This window comes from Pinus tabuliformis, chromosome 2_2 (genome assembly GCF_031772625.1).
Source record: "Pinus tabuliformis cultivar Carrire ecotype Pingquan chromosome 2_2, CPIR1, whole genome shotgun sequence".
NCBI classification, from domain to species: domain Eukaryota; kingdom Viridiplantae; phylum Streptophyta; class Pinopsida; order Pinales; family Pinaceae; genus Pinus; species Pinus tabuliformis.
In genome coordinates, this window is record NC_142300.1 from 862,178,169 (window position 1) to 862,191,381 (window position 13,213).

Here is a 13,213-nt window from a genome sequence, read left to right on the forward strand (position 1 = left end):
TTGTGATCGTTTGTAATGCAGAGTATATATCTCTGCGTCGCATTGGCTTCCCTTCTTTTCTGTCCATCTTTGTTTTCTTTGTTGCATGGTCATTTTTGTGTTGTTTTTTTCAGGTTTTGATTTTAATGGATGCTCTTTCTTTTTGGTTTTTCTCCCATTCTGTTTGCGTCGTTTGCCCAGGCGATTTTATTTTATAGCAGCTATGTAGAGCAGAAGAATAGCTAGAGAAGAAATCCTCGTCATCCTTGCGGTGGAGGAGCAAGTATGACGAGCAAGTTTGTTTCTCTGTATATATACATTTTACTAATAAATTTGTACCGTAAACATCCGCCTATATGCATAGAACAGTTTTTATTCATTATTTCTATTTCACAGTGAGCAGTGGAAAATCGCAAGGGCTTTCATCGTACATACAGTGCTGTTGTTTTCTTTAATAGTTTTGACGTGCATAATAAATTTGCAACAGGTGGAAAAATGGGTTAGCCATGGAGGGAGAATATGAAACGCGAAGCTTCGGTTTCTAATCTGTTTTGTGTTTTCTCATTTGTTTCTAATATCTGTTTATCCAATTTCAATCCGTCTGAGAAGCGTTGTTTATTTTGCAGTGAAACTGGGGAGATGAGACGTGCCAAATGATATTCGTACACTTTTCTGCCTCATTCATTGTATTCGTAAGGAAAGTACCGATTTCTTTTTCAGTTTCTCAAAAAAGAGAGATAACAATTGGTTACTCTCTGCAGGTACAAATTCTGTCCCTCTATGTAGGCATGCGTGCGATCATTATCGGTATACTCTCTGCACTTACAAATTCTGTCAATCCATGTTGGCACGCGTATTTCTGCGTCTATCTGCTTCATGTCCGTTGCCTTAATTATACAATGGACACAAGGATGCCGTAGGTAAAGGGCTAACATCATAGAAAATCAAGGTTAACATTGATTTATTCAATATTGCCCTCTGCCTTTGCTGTCTTTCAGGGCGTATTTTATTTTATTTTGTTTCATAGAGCCGTCATAGTTGTTTTATGGTATTCTAAAAACGGTACGACGTATCAAACAGTTTTTATTTATCATACTGGCAAGGGTTTTAATTTTTTGCAGAGTCATTGATATAGATCGTTTGCACCTTTTAATAATTTTTTTTTTGCAGTGGTTAATTATTTGAAACATGTAAAAGAGGGAAAGAGAGGGCCTCCCCACAACGAATTGAAGACGACGACTTTAGGTATGTTTTGGTTTATTTTCCGTGATTAAATATCTCTCTCTCCATTTTACAAAGGAGTAGTCTTTAAAGCGACTTTTTGAAAGCCTTTCCGGCGATTTTTTCCGGTGAAAATCCGGCAGTAATTTATTGGAATCCAAGTTTGATAGCTAATTTCTGCACAATGAAACCGTCCCAGGGGTTTTTCAGGGTGCTGAATCCGAATATGCAGTTAAAAAACCATTTTAACTGCAACAAATCATGATTTCATCTCAATTTCTTCCGCCGGATTCCGTCACCGGAATCTCAAAAAGTCGCATTATAGACAACTCCTTTTACAAATGGTTTGCGGTTGAATTGCAGGATAAAGTACGAAGAATACATGATGCCTCTAGTTTTTTTCTCACTGAAATGAGGGAGAGGGCGGAGAGCACATGAGATCATTACATGAGGTATTTTCATACTTTTTATGTGAAGTTGGCGCAGGTACAGCCTTTTTCATACTATCCATTTAGGTAAAACCGCTAACCCTGTCGAAGATGCGTTAACCTATAATGAGTCTTGCTAATTATTTGTAAAATAATTATTTAGAGATCTGTATCGCAAATTTGACTAAAAATGATTCTTGAAGCAATGTTAGCTGGAAGTTGCATCGAGGATTTAATGTAATTGTGTTAGTTGGGGATATGGTTCTGTTGCAGGATGTACGGCAAAACAGAAGAACGACGAGTAGATATAAAATCCATTGGAGTGGAGGAGTTTGATAGATGATTTTCCTTGGTGGAAAGCAGAGTTTTATCTGTAAGAGTTGCTTCTTAGTTTTGGGGAGGTTAAACCTTTTTGAGTCAGATTTCCTACTCTCCAGGCTCTGGCTCAGCAGGTTTTCGAGTCAATTCCGGTTTCCAGGTTTGGATTTCGATTCAGATTCAGATTGCTGATGAAAATTTTGATTATTCTGTTCCCGAGGCTCCGGGTTTTGATGATTCCAATTCTAATTTAGACTCTGATAAAGATTCTGATGATTCTTATATCGAGGTTCACGTTATTAAGCTTGCTTTGATGTGGCTTGTTCTGTTCCGGTTCCATTTTATTTTAAGGAGCGATATAGAACACTCTGATGTATAGCATATGTAGAAGTAAGCTCAGAATCAGACCTTTAGATAAATACTTCATTGACATATCATAGACTTTGATGCAAAATGATGTAAAAGAAAAATATGAATATTTACTTTCTTTATTATATAATGAAAGCTGGTTTTTTTTCTTTCTGAGAAAAAGATTAAGCCCTTTTATTGATTATTGACTAAGCCTTTTTATTGATTATTTGGATTTCAGGATGTCAATTTATTTGACAGCGCATGATTTTTGTTTTGTTTTGATTAATGGTTTCAAATGAGCTCTTCCTTGAAGCAGGTTATAAGGGTTCACCATTGAGAAGGAAGATAATCTAAGGAATGCTTTTATTTCAGCCTAAGAGCTGTCCTATCTTTTTCCATAGGTGGGTTTGTTTGTTTGGTTTTCTTATCATTTATATATAACTAGAATAGTTGCAAATATTGATTTTTTTCAATCTTTGCTCGCAGTCATTGCGGAGACGAGATAACATTCTGGAGAAGGAGAGACAATAAAGAATACGACCAAACTACCCGTCAGAATCAGGTAGATACACATATTTTCATACTCTCTGTTGGTTATTCTTAAAAAAAAACCTAACCCTAGCTAACAACACAGGTTATATGGTAATTCTCTTTATTGCTAGTTTTCTAGTAAATTAAGCTATGCTCAAAATTATTATTAAAAAGTTGTTTCACTGAAATTTCACTAAATAACAGTATTAAGAATGTGTTTCACTGAAATTTCACTAAATAACAGTAGGAGAAGCAACGTTTCTTAAAAATCATAGGATTATAGATGATTACATTAGCCAACTATGTAAATGCATTAATGTCATATACTACGTAGGTGGAATTCCATGTTGTTCCTTATTTTTGGGGATTGTTTTCATCAAGATTCCTGATCCTTGAGTAGCGTGTATTCCTTCCTTGGGCCACAAAGTAGTTTGGGTCTGTGGTCATGATTTGGACGATGTCAGTTAGTGCTGTTTTGTGTGTGATCTTGGGTTATGTTGTGCACGTTTCTATTAGGAGCAGGAGAACTCGATTCCATAAGAACTACCATAAATTCACATTCGCACCAGTTATTTACTGGTAGGTATAGCTATTGATCATCCATAGAGTTAAGAATGTTTTTTTTACAATGAAATACAAATATTTTGTTTCTAAAAGTTAATTATCACATTAAATGGGGTATTTGGGTATATTTGTATTTCTAAAAGTTAATTATCACAGATACCATAAATTCACATTCGCACCAGTTATTTACTGGTAGGTATAGCTATTTATCATCCATAGAGTTAAGAATGGTTTTTTACAATGAAATACAAATATTTGTGTTTCTAAAAGTTAATTATCACATTGAATGGGGTATTTGGGTATATTTGTATTTCTAAAAGTTAATTATCACATTGGATGGGTATTTGGGTTGTAATTTAGAATTTTAGAGACTATTATATCATTCAAGTGTTAGTAATGATTATCACATTAGATGGGATATTTGGATTTTAGTTTAGAATTTTAGAGGGTATTATATCATTCAAGTTTTTAAAAGTATTGTAAAAAAATGCATATTATTTTTTTTAAAGGGATTTCAGTTTGAAATTTTAGAGTATTTGCTATTTTTACAAATATTTATCCAATTGTAGGAATCATAGAGATTCACTGTGAATATGAAATGTGTAAATGCTTTCCGAATCCATTTTGATCTCATACTTCAATTTTGTATTTTCATAGCAAAACCTATGTGAAATTCACAAAACTATTTTAATATCACACTTTGGTTTCCATTGAGAACTACAATAGAACATTTTCTCAATAACTTGAACATAGAGACTATATTTTGGCCAAGCTCACTCCCATATTAAGGAAAATAGAAAAAATATCTATCAAAGTGCATTACACTAAATGATTATTTCAAAATATTGCAAATGAGGTCCACAAATCTTGCTGAAGCTTGCTTAGTGCATATTCTACATATTGATCATCCCAATTCAATTGGAGATGGAGGTTTTTTCCAAGCTCAAGTGAGTTGAAATTTACAACTTGCCTCACAAGGTAATTTCAAATCTTCGTATAGGTGTTTTGCTTGGAATCTTGTCAATAGCCAAAACAAATATATTTGCTTTTCTAATCAATTATATCTTTATTCTCCAATCCATAGAAATGATGCGATATTAGTTTGTCTTTCTACAAGGCCTCCAAATCAATCTTGAGTATGTCAATAGATTGTTTCTAAATGAGGATGAGTTGTGATGCACAAGATAAACTCCTTTGGAGTCCAACCATATTGAGTTGAGCTTCATCTTTTGCACTATAGTTTTTTCTAAACTCAAATAAATATACTTTTTATTTTAGCTAGATGATTTTAGTCTTTTTTTCATTAAATTATGTCAAACTCTTTCCACTCATTCAAGTCATTTGATACTCAAAGACTTTGAGTCTTTCTACTAACAAGATAATATTTTTTTTTTCTTATGTGGTTCACGGATCCTGGAAATCGATGACTGCTACGTCCACCGAATATTTGTACTAGGTAGACCCACACGAAGGGATCACTTTCTATCGGCTCAACAATGACGCCTGACCATGAGAGTGTCGAGAGAATTGAACCCGTGACCTCTCCATATCAAAGGTGATTTAACAATGGGGACTTGACCAGTTGAGCTAACCCTCGGGGCTACTAACAAGAAGATAAGATTTACTATACATGTTTCCCTTATTAATCATGGTTGGATTTTTTCAAACTCTACATATTCAAACTAAGGTTTGTTTGCTTAGAGTGAATCTTTTGTTATCTTGATGTTGCAATATTTGAACTAGTTACCAAATAGATTTTTCGAAAAATAAGCTAACAAAATATATGTTCCCTCATGAATCACCATATGAAATCATTTGCTGTGAGATCCTAGTAACTATTTTGGATTCTAGCCTTCATGGATTCTGCCTCAAGTCCAAATAATTGGATCCTCTTGGGAAAGAGGCCTTCTTGTTCCTTTTCATTTGTGGACCTTGTCTCCCTCTACCTCCTTTTTGTGCATCACATTTCTTATGAACTTCCTCTCTTTTGTCTAGCATCATCATTACCGAAAAAATTGTTGTGCCTATTCCCACTCATATTTATGGAGTCTCTTTTCCTTTCTGTTGATTTATTAGACAATGCTATGCATTTTTTGCTACAATATGTAATATTCAATCAACCTTGCTTCTTTCTTCTTGTTTTAATCTCTTTGTATCCTTTTCACTTTTGTAAAGGAACACACTACTTGAACATCATTTTGCTCCCTCTTTCTTTCTTATTTTCGTAGGTAATGGAATAGTTTAGTAACGTCTTTTCCATAGGCGAGATTGCATACCCCTAACACTATTAATAGCATGGAACCTTGTACAACATTACTTTGCACATTGCCTTCCTTGATCCATTGATCATCCATGAAGGTTATATAGGAGGACATGTATTCTCTTATCATTGTTAGTATCCTAGGAACTTGGACGACTTTCTTTTCCAGGCTTCCTCCATCCACTCTATCCCTCTTTTTGGTTTTCCCTTTTGGTTTCCCTTTTCTTGTAATAACTTGCTTGCTTGCATACTCCACACGGTGTGCCCCACTCTAGCTAGCCTTTGGTTCAAAGCCATTGTATGGCCTGCCTCTTAGGCTTGTTTGCATCCCCAAGTTGTTTTCTTTTCGTTTACAATTATTGTAGCATTGCTAACAACATTGTTGATGATCCATGTTGCCAAACCCTATGTTAGTCCTTTGTTCATTTGTTCCATGTTTCTCTTCACTCTCTCTTCCCTCCATGCTTCAAGCATAAACCTAACTACTTTAGCTTTCTTGTCTTCAGTTGTCCTAACATTTCTAATAGGTTCCTCTAATATCTTTAGGGAAAGTTTTCTTGTTCTTTTCTATTATTTGAGTGACAAATCCACTGTTTCTTTTCTAAAGTGTTTGCCTAGAAAACTTGGAGATTTAGTGCTCCCCCTTTCTTATTTTGACCTCTTGGCCTCCATTTAAACCTCTTTACCTCTTCTTTTGGACTCTTCCCACTTTGGCATCTTGGCCTCCATTTAAACCTCTTTACCTCTTCTTTTGGCCTCTTCCCACTTTGGCATCTTGGCCTCCATTTTAATTTCACCTCTTCTTTTGGCCTCTTCTAGCTTTGGCATCTTGGCCTCCATTTTGCCTTACAATCACCCTTTTTTGGCCTCATGACATCTCTTTTTGGTCTCGTACCTCGTTTTGTGGCCTCTCAACCTACCTTTAGCTTCTTGGCCCTTCTTTTGTGCTTCTCAACAACTTTTTAGACTTTGGGTTTGTTACCCACTAGATTGTGGTTAACCCCCAAGGGAAAAAAATTCCCATTTGATCTAGCTTGTAATGTTCCTAGTTGGAAAATTAACAGTAATTACCAAAAATGCACTAGCTACAACAATTAAAATTTCACCATGCAAACACAAATTAGTACACTAAGGAAGTGAGGCAAAGTGTTGAGCCATTTTATTAAATTTTAAGTTGGAATTGAGTACAATGGAGTGAAATGATAGAACCTGGGCTTATTACTGCAAGCATGTAATACCCAGGTGAGAATCTAAGTAAAATCTCCAGCTGAAATGGCTCAATCTGTCCAAATGCATTGCTAAGAAATTTCTGCTGTTGCCGGAGGAAAACTGTGAAATGAACCCTTAAAATTGCTCCAAAAATTATGAAAAATTAGAGGAAGGCTCCTCACTCCCCAACTAACAAAACCAAGAAAAATCTCATAGACCCAAGTGGCAGAATGGCTTCCCCAAATAACTACGCCCTGCTCTAGGAATATTGTTGCTGCTGGATGGTTTCAACCCTTTGTTTTGACCCTCAAAAGTGTTGAGAAAAATTTACCAAATTAACCGAGGCCTCTCCTCATAAAACCCACAAAAACCCAAAAATATTTTGGGCTAGTTCCAGCTGACCCAGAAATACGCAAATTTGGACGAAATTCCTAACAAGTGGGTTATGCGTCCCACCAAGACTATTTGCTGCAAATTAGCTCCAATTTCCTCCCTCAGCTGCTGGAATTTCCTCTACAAAATTTCTCTGGAAAAGAACAAGAAATCTCAACTCAACTCCTGCACAAATCTCCACTTCAATCTATGCACTGTAGATGGCGTAAGAAAACCCCTGTGCAGGCCTTAATGACAGAAATTCGGCCCTTTTGATAAAAATGTTCTTTGCCTTTGAAAATATCCAAGAAAACTCGTCCTCTATTGAGGAAACTATTTTGCAAATTCTTAGCCTCAAGATCCACCAAATGCTAGCTCTCCAAAATGCCACGAGTTCCACAACTGCATCTCTTGCAACCCGTTCAAGCTGAAATATCTCTGCAGTTCAACCCTCCAAATACCAAATTATGCTCACAACTTCTCTTCTAGAGTGACACTCGAAGTTCACTGAAGAAGAGTTGGAATTCCTGCTTGGAAATTCCTTGTGCTAAACAACACTGGTTGACTTGGCTTAAGCAGCTCAAGCAAACCCACCAAAATTAGAAATGAAATGCCAAAATAGAATGATCAAAATGAGGCTTTAGCCTTCCTTTTATTGTTGCTTTCCCTTCCTCATACCATGGTTCGATTTCTCTCACACTATGCTTTGATACCATGGTTTGATTCTTCCCATGGTTTGATTTCCCTTTTTGGTAACCTCCACAACTTATCTTCACTTTAATTTTGTTCTTTTCCTAAGTCCCAAACTTTGCCTTTTCTCCAAAAAATTACTTAACATCTCCACAACTTATTTCTCCTAAGTTTTTTTTATCTAATCTATATTAATTGCCAAAATTACAAAATTGAGAATCTCCTTGGCAAAATTTCTAATTGGGAACATGATAGTCCTCCCTGCCAAAAAATGCTTGTCCTCAAGCAATGCTCAAACAAGCGTTCTCTCTAACTGTTGATCACCATCATCACCACCAATAATATTAGGGTCCCAAATGTGCCACTGAGTTAATCTCGATCTTTGCATTGTCCTATCATGAAGGAATCCTTCGATACTAGGATCCCAAGCCATCTTGATTAATGTGAAACACCCCTTGCTCCACTCGCTGTCTGGCCAGGTATAGGTACCAGAAGCCCTCTGCATACTATTAATAAGTAGAGCATCATGATAATGTAGAAATCTGTCCAACTCCCCATGAAGCTTCCCTACCGAGTAGTCCACCTCATGCACTCCAAGAGTAAACTCCTAAAGATACAACCCAATTCGTGGGGATGAAGTCTCTCCCGCATGAGCTTCCCCTAATATCCTCCTGCATGACCAACCTTCCATGCTAATGAAGTCCTCCATGCCATTAGCGAGTCACCAAAGACCAATGGAATATTTTAATGATCTCCCCCTGCAGTAGCCAACTCATCCCTAAAGATCATTGAGCTGTCAAGTACTGTGATGCCCAGGTCCCACGCTAGTCTCAGAAGGGTACCACCATGCTATTGCTGCGCTACTTTGATTCCATCATGCACACATTGTATCCTCCTCCATTGAAACTTGGTGGTGAAATACCAAGAAAGGCCAAGGTCATCTTGCCCAGGTATCTCTATTATGTCAATATCTACCCATCCATTGCTAATCCTAGTCCTGAGCTGCAATTGAAAAAGCCTGCCTCGCCATACAATGGAGGCCTTAACAATCCCCCATGTTTCAACCCCAAGGTGAACTATATCACCCTTTGTTATGGTCCTTCTCCTTACGAAATGGAGCAGCCTGTCAGTGAACGGAATCCCTAGACCCCATAACCAGATTTGCTGCGACGTAGTCCTTATGACTACTGAAATCCACCTGCCCCACATCTCTCCTCCCTACATGCAATCGATATATATACTCCACTCATCATGAATCAATCTAGTGCATGCAAAATTGCCTTGCGCCTATCATACCACACTGTGGGACCTACTATCCTGTCTCCTAAAAACATACCCCGATATTGCCTAAAGACGAAACATTCGCCTGTATGAAAGGTCAACCCCCTGTTGTATATGCTCTTATGACAGCGCAGAGTACCTTGCCCAAAATGTATCATGCATCCCTTTAAGTGTGAACTAAGGGGTGGAACATACGCTACCTCCACAACAAACCACACACTCCCCAAACCTGTACCTGTCATCTCGTGCCTTGACCTAATGCCACCGTTGAGAAGTCTCTCCCCTGGTGTGCTGAGTCCCATCCAAATATCTCAGGTGAGCTCCTCGTGCCCTGTTGCTCATGCTTAGAGTCTCAAGGGGAAACAACCAAATCATCAATGCTTGTAAGCGATGTAGAAGAGGGACATGCATGTGAGTCCCCATGGATACCATCAAATATCGCTAATCCGCGTCCTCATCGATTCTGGGTGAACTAGACCCAACGATATGCCTGGTGTCCTCGTCCAGAAGTCTCCTTGGAGGCAACACTCCGAGACCCCACCATACAACACCATATGCCCTTGCATACCACCAAGTAACCTTGTACTCCTCAACATTCCACTATACACTGTGACCTATCCCTGTACACCACTGGATACCCCCTACTACTGCTATACCATCCTGTATTGTCTTGTGTCCTGCTTGTATCACTGTACCTGATACTGCCCATGTGTAATCAATGCGATATGAGTAACTCCTCCCACTTCATGATGTAAATCCATGCACATCGACACATCACCATGCACCACCATGAGTCCCATCCAAATATCTTAGGTGAGCTCCCTGCGCCTTGTTGCTCGTGCCTAGAGTGTCAAGGGAAAACAACCAAATCATCAGTGCCTGTAAGCAATGTAGAAGAGGGATATGCGTGTGAGTCCCCATGGATACCATCAAATATCTCTAATCTGCGTCCTCATTAATCCTGGGTGAACTAGACCCAAAGGTATGCCTGGTGTCCCTATCCATAAGTCTCCTTGGAGGCAACACTCCAAGACCTCGTCGTACAACACCATACCCCCTGCATACCACCAAGTATCCTTGTACTCCTTGGCATGCCATTGTACACTACGACCTATCCCTGTACACCACTGGATACCCCCTACTACTATTTTACCATCCTGTAACGTCTTGTGTCCTGCCTGTATCACTGTACCTGATACTCCCCATGTGTAATCAATGCGATAGGAGTAACTCCTCCCACTCCATGATGTAAATCCATGCATCGCAACACACCACCATGCACCATTGTGCTCACCTACAAACCACTGCTCAACGTTGTATGCTCCTACACGCCACTGGATGCCATGATCTAAAGCTAAGACAAAACATGTTGGCCTGCATCCTACTGTTATTGCCACCTCCACTGTCGCATCACCATAACCTATGATGCATGGACCTTGCCTCCAAATCCTCCCTGAGAGACACGAGAGGTGAATCCCCTGATGTACCAGTGGTGATGCCATCACTGCACTGTTCCTTCATGACCACTGTGCCCCACATAACTGGGGAGAATCCTCGACCCCATACAAGGCACTGTAGCTTGCTAATGCCACCTCTAACAAACTCCTGCCAAATTATGCTAATCATCTTGTGATCCTGAGTACAACCACCATACCAAGACAACCCAAGGGGCCTGTACATAAATTGATTGGCCACTAGTGTTGATTGAAACTCCCCTAGTGAATGCATGCGCATAACCGCTAGGTCAACTATACCACCAATGTCGTAATCAATTGATATATCTTGTAAACAATTAGTCCCACTTGGATCCCAATGCCAATTTGGGCTTCTAGTATCCCTAATGTCTAGAAGCTGTCGTGGAGCTTCACCCTGGTCTACTACCATCTCCATAATCCTAGCCTCGCCAACTCAGAATCGCTCACCATCCAACCCTAAGAGAGGAGTCGAATGCATGAACTCCCATACATAGAACAAGCTCTGCATCCTGCGAATGCTGCACCCTACGCAGCTCAAGTCGCCTCATCTCACCATCTTGGTCAATACATAAAATTTGTCGAGGCGACTTTGCCTCTCCCTCTCCAACATGTAGAAGCAACCTACTAGTGCTATAAGCCCCATCTATGTATGTCTGAAGAGGGTTGCTCTAAAGCTCCAATGTGTACCCTAACTGTACCATTAGGGAATCTAACTGTTCCCCAACGCGAGTCAGTTTGGCCGTTGATTCGACACAAACATCTCTCATGCCCTCCAACTCCTCGTTCTGCTGCAAAATGACCTCTTGCACTGTTGTGGCCTTCTTTTTCAATGCTAGAAGGTCAACCTGGAACTGATGAAACTATTGTGGGCGGCTATCATCTATAAACTCAGTCACAGCTCTGGACCCCTCTGTGTCTCTAGGCACCTCATCAATGGAGGATATGTCTTTTGGTACCTCATCAACGGTGGATACCTCCGTGTCTCCTAGCACATCATCAACCTGATGTAGGCGGTCATCATATGGAAACTCTGTCACAACTTTGGGTGCCTCAACAATGGATACCTCCTCAAGTGATGGCCCTACAAGTGTATGCTCAACTGTCTCCACCAGTGTGTCAATTAGAGCTATCAAAGTAATCTCCAATAAGGGTGACTCCTGCGTCATTCTTGGTATATTTACGTGCTCCTCCTGCGTGCCATTCGCTTCATGCTCCACCTCCTTCTTAGGCTCATGATATCTAAAGCTAGGTCTCCACTAGCAGAAACATCTCCTAGCCTCACCCTGATCTATGCTCCTCAAACGAGATATCCCTCTTGATCCTGGAGTCCAGTGCCCCATACTCATCAATCCTATCCATGAAGGACCTCATCAAATCTGCAAAGGTGTATGGTTTCCTCTCCTTCTCCAGTTCATCTAGGAAATGAGGCATGGTAGGCAGGCTAGGTTGGCCATGGGTATTGTTTTGTTGGACTGCACGTGCATGTGCGTGGCTTCTCTACTGGTTATGTATCAACATTCCCATCATTTTTTGCATCCCCTCTAGAACCTGTTGGCAACTTTTGCCCCACCAACTCCTCCATGCTCCCCTATGTACTACTTCCCTTTTGTGTCATTGGAGTGTCCATAAATTCACCAATCACTGTTCATGCATGCCTAACCTCCATGATCTTGTTAGCTTCCCCACAGCTGGCCAAGATCATGCTCTGATACCACTATAATGTTCATAATTGGAAAATTAATAGTAATTACCAAAATATGCACTAGCTACTACAATTAGAATTTACCCATGCAAACATAAATTAGTACACCAAGAAAATGAGGCAAAGTGCTGAGCCATTTTATTAAATTTTAAGCTGGAACTGAGTACAATGGAGTGAAATGATAGAACCTGGGCTTGCTACTGCAAGCATGCAATACCCAGGTGAGAATGTAATTAAAATCTCCAATTGAAATGGCTCAATTTGTCTAAATGCACTGCTCAGAAATTTTTGCTGCTGTTGGAGGCAAACTGTGAAATGAACCTTCAAAACTGCTCCAAAAATTATGAAAAATTAGAGGAAGGCTCCTCACAACCCAACTTGCAAAACCTAGAAAAATCTCATAGACCCAAGTGGTAGAATGGCTTCCCCAAATAATTGTGCCTTGCTCTGGGAATATTGTTGTTGTTGGCTGGCTTGAACCCTTTGTTTTGGTCCTCAAAAGTGCTTAAAAAATTCTACCAAATTAACTGAGGCCTCTCCTCATAAAACCCACAAAAACCCAAAAATATTTTGGGCTAATTCCAGCTGACTCGGAAATACCCAGATTTGGACGAAATTCCTTGCAAATGGGTTCTACGTCCTACCAAGACTATTTGTTGCCAATTAGCTCCAATTTCCTCCCTAAACTACTAGAATTTCCTCTACAAAATTTCTCTGAAAAAGAACAAGAAATCTCAGCTCAACTCTTGCACAAATCTCCACTTCAATCTATGCGCTGTAGATGGCCCAAAAAAACCCCTATGCAGGCCCTAATGATAGAAATTCGACCCTC

General features: G+C 39.5%; 1 long non-coding RNA gene across 1 annotated transcript in view; it reads left to right on the forward strand.

The window, feature by feature from the left end:
* Positions 1-391: 391 nt before the first annotated feature.
* Positions 392-13,213, forward strand: part of LOC149195719 (uncharacterized) — a 271,898-nt gene continuing 259,076 nt past the window's right edge. The window contains exons 1-7 of the long non-coding RNA XR_016255174.1: positions 392-641; positions 741-899; positions 1,150-1,224; positions 1,564-1,715; positions 1,902-2,106; positions 2,614-2,698; positions 2,784-2,859. This is a non-coding gene — a long non-coding RNA (uncharacterized LOC149195719). The remainder of the gene's footprint in view (positions 642-740; positions 900-1,149; positions 1,225-1,563; positions 1,716-1,901; positions 2,107-2,613; positions 2,699-2,783; positions 2,860-13,213) is intronic.